The following is a 12,116-nucleotide window of genomic DNA, read 5'->3' as shown; positions in this document are numbered from 1 at the left end:
TGGAAACTTGACGATAGTCTAAAAATTCATAAAACATTTACATATACCGCTATGGCATTTTTCAGACTGGAGTTTTAAGGAGATTGTAGAAGTCCTTCTTGGTGATGGCCTCTTTCAGCCAGCTAATCTCAACAGGTAGTAAATAAGGATGCTAAGAGATGTTATGTACTGCAGGTAAGATATTAACTGCTGTTAACATTTGAACAGCACTCCATTCAATGTTGAGATACATAGATCATCAACAGATCATCAATAGATACAAACCCATGTTAGAAATAATTTTTTTTTTACCAAATCCATGTAAAAATATGGATTTTGAAGGGCAGGAATGATTCCTTCTTCAGTCTATAAACCACATCTCCTCCTACATGTGTGATAAATGGTACACAGAAAGCAACCCATCTCGATGGAGATAAATGCCAGTGCTGGCAGTGCCGGCTCAAGAACTTGGCCAATGAAAGTGTGTCTAATACTCAGCCTGTTATTATATAACTAAGACATATCCAAATCATTCGACCAGTAACTTACAGGAGGCCTTGATTCGCTGAAACAAATAGAATGAGGGTTTTGTAAATTTCAGACTTAAATTTAACAATACATGTTTAATGTAGATCAACCAAGTTCAGGACTTGAGATAATCTAATATAGAATTTTATTTTAAGAGTGAAATAGCACTTTTAGTATTGAATAGTTAACTCAAACTCAGCATCATTAGCCACCTCATTATTTTTTAATTTTTTGTTTTCTGGCACTTTATTTTGTAAGTTGACTGAGAGGAAATTGAGTGAAGAGAGGGGAAGACATGCACCCAGAACCTTTTTTTATTGGTGCTTCTGTTGCTCCCTGATGATATGGCACCCTTGGTTGTGAGCCATTTTGCCACAAAGCATTAGGAAGAAAAAGCTACCTGAAAAACAAGATCTTTGATCCCCCACTGGTTATGATATTGTCTGAGTGGGATAATGTTTGGACAGATTCTGTTTTACCCTGAGCCTATCACAGTTTCAATCCAGTCAGTAGCGAATTTGTCTCTGGAAGTAAAAAGTGATGAGAAAGACTTCAAGATGAGAGAATCAGAGAACAAAAAATTGACTTCTTAATACTATCTGTAATGGCGACAATTCCCTCTGTTCTTCTGGCTTTGAACTGTAGCTCACCTTTTTTTCTGTCAGACACACATTTTGTCTAGAGGATCAGGCATCGTGGAGAGCCAGGCACGAGGGGCAGGAGCTGATAAAAAAAGAGCGAGGCTGCTATCAGGACACAGAGCCTGATAAAGGACAACACTCACTACCACCACTTCCTGATTTATAGCTGCGACATCCTCAGAAGAGCCACAGCCAGAGCAAGCCTATTTTACAGACGCTCATATTTTTGGTTTATTTATTTTTGTGACAGAAGGACTTTTTTGGTTAATATCATTTTATACCGAATGCCTCAAAACCACTTGTACTTCTAAGACAGAAAGACATTTTTAATGGGTCTAAGTTGTTCCAAAGCAAGAACTTTCTAAATGATTCCAAGACTTTGTTGCTATGTTAAATAAAACTACAAATTATAATGTATAACTATCATCAACATACTCGCTAAAAATGCTAAACAATAACTAACCAAATAATAAAATTACTTTTTATTTCTCCTCCTTTAAAGTTTTTCTTTGTCGGATAAATGAGCATTTCAAATAAAGGTGCAGGCTTTTTATTTATTACTTAGATAAAAAGATGTAAAAACTTAAAAATGCACAATGAAAGAGCAAAATAAACACAACCACAGTTAGACACAACCACACGTTACTGGTTATGCTATAAAACATTAGTGACAAGTCTGCTACCTTAAAGCTAATACCTATGGAAAATCTTATTCATTGCTAACGATTAGCACTGTGGCAACAATAATACACTTAACAAACAAACACTAATATATAGAAACCTAACATAAAATTTACATACATTTAAATTATCACATTCATATTTTATTATGCTTTAAGGGAATTGCATCCAGTGCTTCTGCTTTGACTTCTGCTTTTATTTCTGAGGCTTCCTACAAGTGTTCTTTTTTAATCATGCTACAGTGTTTTCTCAGACATCTGACAGCAAAGAAAGTATTTCACTTCACCAGAAACAAGGCTGTTGATGCTAAGACTACCACTATTGTCTTTTTGAAATCTCTATTCCATATGCCCTGTTTTATGTTTCAGGCACATGTTCATGGAAGTATACTTGGAATGATACAATAACTTTCACAAGTAGCTCTCTTGTTCATCAAAACTACCCAGTGGCCTACCTAGTGCCAAGTCAAGACTTTCAGTCTAAGAAGGAAGTGGATGTCAGCAGTAGATGAAAAGATAAAGGAAATGAAAGACTCTTAAGGAGCTATAAACAGATTAATAACATGGAAGGTTCCAGTGGGCAGCATCACTTCCCTCAGTTAGTGCTAAATCATCAGTAGTTATTAGGCTGCCCTCTAATTGAATATGATAGGGAGCTAAGCTAATGCAATCCTTGCAGCGTAATTGGTATCAGAGAGAAAGGTGTTTGCACTTCTGTCTACAAAAGCTCATGTTCGCCTTCTGGTTCATTTTGTTTTCTCATGGGACCTGTCTGGTTCTGTCCTAATGTTCTGTTACATAGAAGATTCATTTCCAGATACATGAAAGTCTTGGTGGGGTGATTCAGGAGAATCAAGGCACATTTTGAAGAAAAACTATTGCTATCAACAGAGTTTGGAGGAACATAAACAGCGTATCAGACAATAAATCATATTGCTTTTAAGATCATTTGAAATAAAAAAAACTTGTGAATGCAGCTTGAAAAGTGTAACTTTTCTCAGTCATTTCTGACTTGTTTCCCAGTACCTGCTGCTTTGAAGCATCTATAAAAAAAAACATTGCTGGCACAACGTTTCCCCACAAGGCTGCAGTAGCCAGGTGATGAGCTGTAGCTGGCTCTTACCAGATACAGCAATTGGCATTCAGGCCAAAGCATTCAATTCTCATCTCATCAGTCCAGTGAATCTTTATCCTTCGTGCTTTCAGAACGCTGTAAGTGTTTCTTGGCAAACTGCACCCAGGCTCTCGTGTGGCTTTTTCACAGGAATGGTTTTAGATTCTGACCATCCTCCCATAATGGAGCACTGGAGAGAAAAAGATGCTCTTCCAGAAGCTTCCTTTCTCTTTTCCAAAGTTTGTATCAATTCAGTTATTCAATTCTGGTTCCTGGAAAATTATGTTGTGGTGGTTCGATATTTCTTGAGTAATAGGGGCCATTTATCCATCTTTCCTTTAAGCCCTTCTGCTCTGCGGGTAGTTTATTCGGCAGAAGGTTTTTTTTCTGTTCTTATTTCAATCTTGTTGCACATTTAATTAATGTGAAAGGTTTTATTTGACAGGTGTGTCTTTTTATTACATCTAATCAGTTTAGCAGATTTCAGGTGGATTACAGTACTGTATTAAATTAACATCTCTGCACCCAATGTATCAGTGCTGCTGCGCCTAATCAAAACAAAAACCTACAGTATAGAACATGCATGTATTAAAACTTCTAGTAAGGAGTTGTGAAAAGCTTTAAAATGAAAGATCATTTTTTACAGTAGAATAATGACAAGCCTTTTTGAGTGGTATGTTCTCGTTTTTTCATGAAATGGACCTCTGTGTCCACTATATTTACACCCAGGGACAAGAAGAGTCACAAACGGTTGACCAACTTGGAAAAGTAATGTATGCATTTCAACAAATGCTTAAGTTTCATTCATATTACAGAAATTGTCAGTAAGTGCGGCACCAGTGCTTTAGTAGATAACAATTATTTTCAAACATGTTTTTTCACCCCTAACTGAATAAATATAATGAAATAAAAAGTTAAATTAATTTGAATTTTCCAAATTGCTCAGGAAAATAAAAGGTGAATTTGTTTTGATCCCTTATCCTGAGGGTGAAACGATGCATCTGGCTCAAGACACGAGACCATATATATAAAATTGTGTTCACGAGAACAACAGCAAACAAGATTTTAGTAATATTTGGGGATTGTTCACAGACAAGCATAAAGCATTCAAAAATCGCAAATTGTGGCTTAAAGAATTTGTTTTTAGTTTTGTCCTGTTTCGGTGCTGGCTTGATTAGCCTGCATGTTGCAGGTTTTAGGCATGTCGATCCACGGGACTGTGGATATTGACACTCTCTCACCAGCTTCATCCAGCATATTCACATTTCGTACCAAAACATGTTAATCTCTTGGACAAAGAACCCCTTCCTGAAAAGAGTGAAAGCTGGACATTCACAAACTAGTAATAGTTGTTTAAACAGATGAAAGTGGAACCTTTAGACACCTGGAAATCTCACCCAAGGATGACCCAGACTTGTGGAGATCAACAGTTCTCTGATATGATGGGCAACGGTGGCTCAGGTGGTAGGGGTTCGTCTTCACCGAACCTCCGTCCATCTCAGTCATTCTCGGGCAAGACACTCCACCCGTGCATGCTGATGTAGGGCCCGGTAGCTCCGACTGTATGGCAGCCCCTCTTATTTCAGCTGTGTAGCTTACCACTGTCAGTGTGTGAATGTGTGGATAAATGGGTGGATGTCTAATAGTAGCGCAATGTTATGATTCTGGAACGTCTGCTCTACCCTGTCTCCCTGGCTGCAATCAGCAGATTAGATCCACCTGGTGGCTGCTGCGGTGTAGTGCAATCTGTGGCATGCCATACACCTGTGTCTTCCCTGATATATACCGACTCTGACAAGCAGACGTGCCAGATTTTTGAAAGCCATTCATGTGAGTAGACATCCAGCGTTCCTTCCTGTCTGATCATTGTTCTTGACCTTGCCTTGCCTTTTGGATTTATGCCTTTGCCTGCTCCCTGTCGGACTATTTGGATTTTGGTTGTCCACCTTGTTTCCTGCATCTGGTTTATGCCTCTGCCTGCCCCTTGCCTGACGCCTCTTGCTCCGATCGTTGACCCTGTTTCTGTCCTTGGATTATTGAGCCAGCCTATCCCTCGGATTATTCAGCCTGGAGTCACTTCTTACCTGTGCTGTGGAGATCACCGCCTGCCGCCCACTGATGTTTCCCCTCTGGGTTTCAAGTTCCATTCAAGACAAAAGCAGGTTAGTGACTTTTCTGATCCCTGCAAAATCTGGAGAGACTACAAGTCACTAATCCCTCTTTCTGCCTCAGTGATTCCTGGAAGCTGTGAGGAGTGTTACCTGTGTGACGTTTTCCTGTGGCTGAATAAACCTTTTAAACTTTCAGTACTGTGTCTGGATGAATCTTGGGTCTGCCTTTTTCTAATTCATAGCAGAAAAATCTGGCCAAAAATGGACCCATCGCCAGCACAACAGTGGCGTACCCACGTTGATGAGACCCTTTCCTGGTTGGGTTCCGGCATGGAGGAAATAATTTCCATATTACGTTCTGGCAATCTTGTCTCCGAGCCGCCACCGTCACAAAGAAACCACGCCCAAGTAACACGGACAACAGCAGAGGTAAGGGAGCCACGCCTCTCTCCGCCTGAGATGTTCAGGGGAGACTCAGACCAATTTCGAGCTTTTCTAACTCAGTGTGAAATTCATTTTGAGCTTCAGCCGTCATCCTTTCCCACTGAACATTCCAAGGTGGCGTTTGTTATATCTCTGCTGGCAGGAAAGGCAAAACAGTAGGGAACGCTGAATGGCATAACAGGTCTGCATCTTGTGATCTTTATAAAACTTTTTCCAAGGAACTCATTCGAGTTTTTGACCCGGTCATTCCAAGTCGTGAGGCCGCAAGAAGATTTTTGTCCCTCAAACAGGGTGATCAACCTGTATCGACCCATATAATTGACTTTCATTTGTTGGCTGCAGAGAGCCGTTGGAATGAGGCAGCACAAATGGATGCATTCATGAAAGGATTAAACGAAGACATCAAGGATGAGCTAGCGACCGGTGATTATCCTTCTTCCCTGAAACAACTCGAGGATTTGGCTGCTCGCATTGATATTCAGCTGGCAGAGAGAAGGAAGGAGAAGCGCCATGAGAAGGGTTGCTCATCATTAACTCAGGTTTCTGCACACCGGTATGAGAGAAGGAGTCGGTCACCTCTCACTGAGGAAAATGATAATTGTGAGCCCATGCAATTGGGCAGGACCAAGATTACCCCTGAGGAGAAAGATCGTCGGAGAAGATTCAATCTCTGTTTTTATTGTGGAGAGAAGGGACATTTAGCACTAAGGTGTCCATTAAAAGGACAGGCTCGGCAGAGGAAGGGAGGTCTCTACTGAGCCGAAGTCAACTATCTGCCTCCTCCTTCTTGTTTCCTGCCCATTTTCAAACCTCTTCTTTGTCTCTCCAGGGGGCCGTGTTTATTGATTCAGGAGCAGATACTGAATTCATGGACGAAACATTTGCAAATAAGAACGGCATAAAACTTATTCCGTCAGCTGACACAAGAAACGTGCTAGCTTTGGATGGTCACAGCATGAACAATTCACATCTCAGGATGGAGGAGATTACCTTAACAGTTGGAGGTAATCATCAAGAAAAAGTAACTTTCATGATCATTAATTCACCTGAACTTCCTGTAGTCCTAGGGGCCTCCTGGTTGCAGAAACACAACCCGCACATCGATTGGAAGAAAAAAGAAGTTTTGGGTTGGTCTGAGTCATGTTCCGCTGACTGTCTTTTGTCTGCTGCTACGGAGGTCAGTGTGGAGAATGAGGTTGAGGAGACCTATCCGGATTTATCCAAGGTACCGCAAGAATACCATGATTTAAAGGAGGTTTTTAATAAAATCAAGGCCACAGCTCTGCCACACCATAGACCTTATGATTGTGCTATTGATTTGCTTCCTGGCAAATCACCCCCTAAAGGCAGAACCTATTCATTGTCTGGTCCAGAGCACAGGGCCATGAAGAGTTATGTTGATGAGGCATTAAAGGCAGGGCACATTAAACCCTCTTCCTCTCCTGCAGGTGCTGGTTTCTTTTTTGTTGGGAAGAAGGATGGTTCATTGAGACCATGCATTGATTATAGAGGCCTTAATGAGATAACAGTTAAAAATAGATATCCCTTACCACTCATGAACACAGCTTTTGATCAGATCCAGGGAGCCAAGATATTTTCTAAGCTGGATCTAAGGAATACATATCATCTGGTCCGAATCAGAGAAGGAGATGAGTGGAAAACGGCTTTCAACACGCCTACGGGCCATTATGAATACAAGGTCATGCCATTTGGACTTACTAACGCTCCTGCAGTTTTTCAGTCATTGGTCAATGACGTTCTAAGAGACATGGTGGGTCAATTCGTATTTGTTTATCTTGATGACATACTGATTTATTCTCAAGATCTGGAAACCCACAGAAAACATGTCAGAGCTGTTCTCCTGCGTCTTCTCCAAAACCAGTTGTTCGTCAAGGCAGAGAAATGTGAGTTCCACATAACTGCCACTTCCTTTTTGGGCTTCATCATTTCCCCAGATCAAGTGCTTGTCGACCCCTGCAAGGTCCTGCTCTCGGTGGAGGTGGACACTTTTTCTCTGTCTTGTCTTTTTTTTGGAGCCTCTTTTTGCACATCTTCCAAATTCTTCCAAAATATGGATTTGGTCAGCTGGTCTCTCAATGCAATTGATCAAATTTTCTCGACGAGAAGACAGGGGTCGGGAGAGCCCACTTGCCCGGACAGGACATTTTTCTCCGAATACACGATGGACTCCTGGCAGAAGTGGAGGATTGTGTGTCTGTCGATAATGTCAGTTGAGGATGTGAAACATGTGTATATAATTGGATGTTTGATATCAGGATTTCTGCTTTTTGGAGTCAGCGGTTACCTGGCATATTGAGAAATTCGGAGAATGTCAGCAGTTGTTCTGGCCATTGTAAGGCTGCCTGGCATGTGTGATGGGATCTTCAGAGCGATCAACACTCAGACTGAGATGTTACGTGAGCTGAATCGCAGACTGGATGTGATCCTTACACAGGATCGCAGGCAGGTTACGGTTCCTGGACTCAGGGGTGAAATGGGATAAATCTTGGAGAAAGTTGTTCGTTTGGATCTGGCAGAAAGACCAGGAATTTGGCTGTTTGGATTTGCCTTTGAGAAGCACCCGCGAGACTCTCAAGGCTGACGGAAAATTAAGAGTCAGCCTAACCCAAATAATTATTGTTTTTCTGAATCTGGCTCCCCTGCGCGGCCTTGATGGCTGGCTATCTTCAACTTCTCCTGGAAGTTATGTAAACATGACACTCTGCTCCCTCTGCCCCCTCCATTCCCTAAGGACACCTGTGGACCTGCTCAGAACTTTGTGGCCGGTTGATGAACATTCCAACGTACCATCAAGGACAATGGCCTCTGTGACAGTGCTTCATGGACTTACTTGCACACACTCACTTGCACACACACACATGCTCAAGATAAACATATGCACCCCTCACACCACCTTCACCGTTCCCAGCATGATGTTGTTTTGTAAATTTGTTTCTTCTTTGTGCTGAGGTTTTTTGCAATCTCAAACTGTATCCTGCTAAGGATAAAGTGTGAAATATGATTTTTTTTCCCTCTACTTACCTAATGTGGCCTCTTTTCTCATCTAGCAAGGGCAGCGCCTGTGAGTGGGCAGCAAAGCCTCGGTGACCCGTCCCCCCTTGTCTTGTGTCATGATGTATGTTTGGATGGGTTGTACTGGAATTCTAATTTCCCCTCGGGGATCAATAAAGTATCTTTGAATTGAATTGTATTGGAATGGCCTGTTCCAACTGATCGCAAGCAGCTTCAAAGATTTCTGGGCTTCGCAAACTTCTATAGGAGGTTTATTAGAAATTACAGCCTGGTTGCTACTCCCCTAAACGCTCTTACCTCTTCCAAGGTGAAATTTGTGTGGAATAAGGATGCAGAGAAGGCCTTCAATAGGTTAAAGGAACTCTTCACGTCAGCTCCAGTGTTACGGTCTCCTGACCCAGAGAGACAGTTTATCGTGGAGGTGGATGCCTCAAGCACTGGGGTTGGAGCTGTATTAAGCCAAAGAGGTGAGGATGATCGTGTTCACCCATGTGCCTTCTTTTCAAGGACTCTGTCACAGGCTGAGCGGAATTACGGCGTGGGAGACAGAGAGTTATTGGCTGTCAAGTTGGCGTTGACAGAGTGGAGACATTGGCTGGAGGGTACTAAGGAGCCGTTTATGGTGTGGACTGACCATAAGAATTTGGAGTACCTGAAATCAGCAAAACGGCTAAACCCCAGACAGGCTAGGTGGGCTTTGTTTTTTGGTTTTAATTTCTCCCTATCTTACAGGCCAGGGAGTAAAAATGGCAAACCTGACGCCCTATCCCGGATTCAAGAGCCTGAAGAATCTCAGTCAGCGGGTAAAGAGGAGTTTATCCTTCCTGAAACCGTCAGGTTGTCTGTGTCCCGAGTGGAGGTGGAAAGGGAGGTCCAGGAAGCCATTAGAGATCTGCCTATCCCACCATCATGTCCACCTGACCGCTGTTTTGTCCCTGAACGCCTTGTGCCTAAGGTACTGGAGTCTTGTCATTGCTCTCGTTTAGTTTGTCATCCAGGAATCAGCAGAACCATTCAGACAGTTCGAACTCAGTTTTGGTGGCCATCGCTGGTCAAGGATGTCAAAGACTTTGTTGCTGAATGCACTCAATGTTGTCGAGCCAAGCCTTCTTGTCGTCCCCCTGCAGGGTTGTTGCACCCTTTGCCAATTCCCCCTCGCCCATGGTCACATATTGTGATGGATTTTGTGACAGGTCTACCGGTTTCTAATGGTCACTCTGTACTACTAACCATAATTGACAGATTTTCAAAAATGGTTCATCTGGTCCCCTTGGAGAAGCTTCCATCTGCTAAGGAGATGGGTGAGATACTGACCCGAGAAGTTTTCAGGCTCCATGGAATTCCAAATGACATTGTTTCCGACAGAGGACCCCAATTATGTGTCACGTTTCTGGAAGGAGTTTTGTTCGTTGTTGGGAATTTCTGTTAGTCTTTCCTCAGGGTTTCATCCTCAGTCTGATGGCCAAACCGAGAGAGCCAACCAAGAAGCTGAAACCAAACTTCGTATATTATGTGAGTCTGACCCGACCAAGTGGTCACAAAATTTGCCCTGGGTTGAATACGCCATGAACTCTATGCAATCAAGTGCCACTGGTTTGTCTCCTTTTCATGTTGTGTTTGGTTTCCAGCCACCCATGTTTTCAGTTCAGGAGAGAGATGCTAATGTTCCATCCGCCCAAGCGGCTGCCCTAAGGTGCCAAAGAATATGGAGAAAGGCCAGGAGGTCGATGATCAGAATGTCACTGGTTCAGTCAAGAACAGCCAACCGGAGACGGATCCCTGCCCCTAAGTACCAGGTGGGGCAGAAAGTTTGGCTCTCCGCCAAGGACCTCCCATTAAGGGTAGAATCCCGGAAATTGGCACCCTGATTTGTTGGACCTTTCCCAATCTCCAAGATCATCAACCCTGTCGCTATACGACTGAGATTACCCAACTCCATGAGGATTCACCCCACGTTCCACGTTTCTCAGGTCAAGCCCTTCGTGGAGCCCCGAATTGGGCCCACCTCCGGGCCCCCCCCACCAACCCGGGTCATTGATGGTGGTCCAGTGTTCTCGGTCCGGCGCATTCTCAGGTCCAGGCGAAGAGGACGTGGAATGCAATACCTGGTTGACTGGGAGGGCTATGGGCCCGAGGAACGGACTTGGATTCCTTCGAGGTTCATCGTTGATAAGGACCTAATTCGTGAGTTTCATCGTCTCCATCCTGATCAGCCTCGTGGTCCGTCAGGAGCCGGACCTTAGAGGGGGGATACTGTTATGATTCTGGCACGTCTGCTCTACCCTGTCTCCCTGGCTGCAATCAGCAGATTAGATCCACCTGGTGGCTGCTGCGGTGTAGTGCAATCTGTGGCATGCCATACACCTGTGTCTTCCCTGATATATACCGACTCTGACAAGCAGACGTGCCAGATTTTTGAAAGCCATTCATGTGAGTAGACATCCAGCGTTCCTTCCTGTCTGATCATTGTTCTTGACCTTGCCTTGCCTTTTTGATTTATGCCTCTGCCTGCTCCCTGTCGGACTATTTGGATTTTGGTTGTCGACCTTGTTTCCTGCATCTGGTTTACGCCTCTGCCTGCCCCGTGCCTGACGCCTCTTGTTCCGATTGTTGACCCTGTTTCTGTCCTTGGATTATTGAGCCAGCCTAGCCCTCGGATTATTCAGCCTGGAGTCACTTCTTACCTGTGCTGTGGAGATCACCGCCTGCCGCCCACTGAGGTTTCCCCTCTGGGTTTCAAGTTCCATTCAAGACAAAAGCAGGTTAGTGACTTTTCTGATCCCTGCAAAATCTGGAGAGACTACAAGTCACTAATCCCTCTTTCTGCCTCAGTGATTCCTGGAAGCTGTGAGGAGTGTTACCTGTGTGACGTTTTCCTGTGGCTGAATAAACCTTTTAAACTTTCAGTACTGTGTCTGGCTGAATCTTGGGTCCGCCTTTTTCTGATTCATAGCACGCAAAGCACTTTAGGGTCCTCAAGACAAATGAAGAGCTATACAAATATAGGCCATTTACCATATCTTGGCTGATTTTTTTTTTTTTTTCTCATGATATCGCACAGGAAGTAGTGTATTTGAGGTTAAAATACATCCACAGATATGCCTTCATTTAACTCAATGTTGTGAATTACATTTTCATAGTTACCGTCAAAGCAACTAGGCAACTTCCCTTTTAATTCTTCAAATTAAGTCTTAAATATGGATTCAGGAGTTTTAGGCTTAGAGTACTCTCCTTCATATCCATTTTGTGGTGAAAATGGAAAAGTTTAGTTGCGTTTCTACTGTTTGTTTACACGACAGCGACGCACATTTTCTCTGAAAATTGCACAAATTGAGAACGGCTTTCAGAATGTAATAGTTTGAAAACATCAAAAATAACAATGGCAGACTGCAGTACTTACTTGTGCTGCTGGTCCTCCAACAAAGTGCAAATTTTCTTCCCTATTTTGTAAGGAGGAAGTGTTTGCGCACATTGTGAAGTTTCAAACAACAAACCACCTGCTAGTGGCATGGCGGTGGAATTACAGCCCTTCCACCTCTTGTAAAACATTGTCGTGTAGATGTGTTCACAGAAACAGAAAATAAAT

General features: G+C 43.1%; 1 protein-coding gene across 9 annotated transcripts in view; it reads left to right on the top strand.

Moving 5' to 3' along the window:
* agrn (agrin) overlaps positions 1 to 12,116 on the top strand; it is a 414,019-nt gene that overhangs the window by 311,804 nt on the left and 90,099 nt on the right. The window lies entirely within an intron of this gene.

The sequence above is a fragment of the Girardinichthys multiradiatus genome, chromosome 1, assembly GCF_021462225.1.
Source record: "Girardinichthys multiradiatus isolate DD_20200921_A chromosome 1, DD_fGirMul_XY1, whole genome shotgun sequence".
Lineage (NCBI taxonomy): Eukaryota > Metazoa > Chordata > Actinopteri > Cyprinodontiformes > Goodeidae > Girardinichthys > Girardinichthys multiradiatus.
Note: the sequence above shows the minus strand (reverse complement) of the source record. Positions and strands in the feature narration are given on the sequence as shown.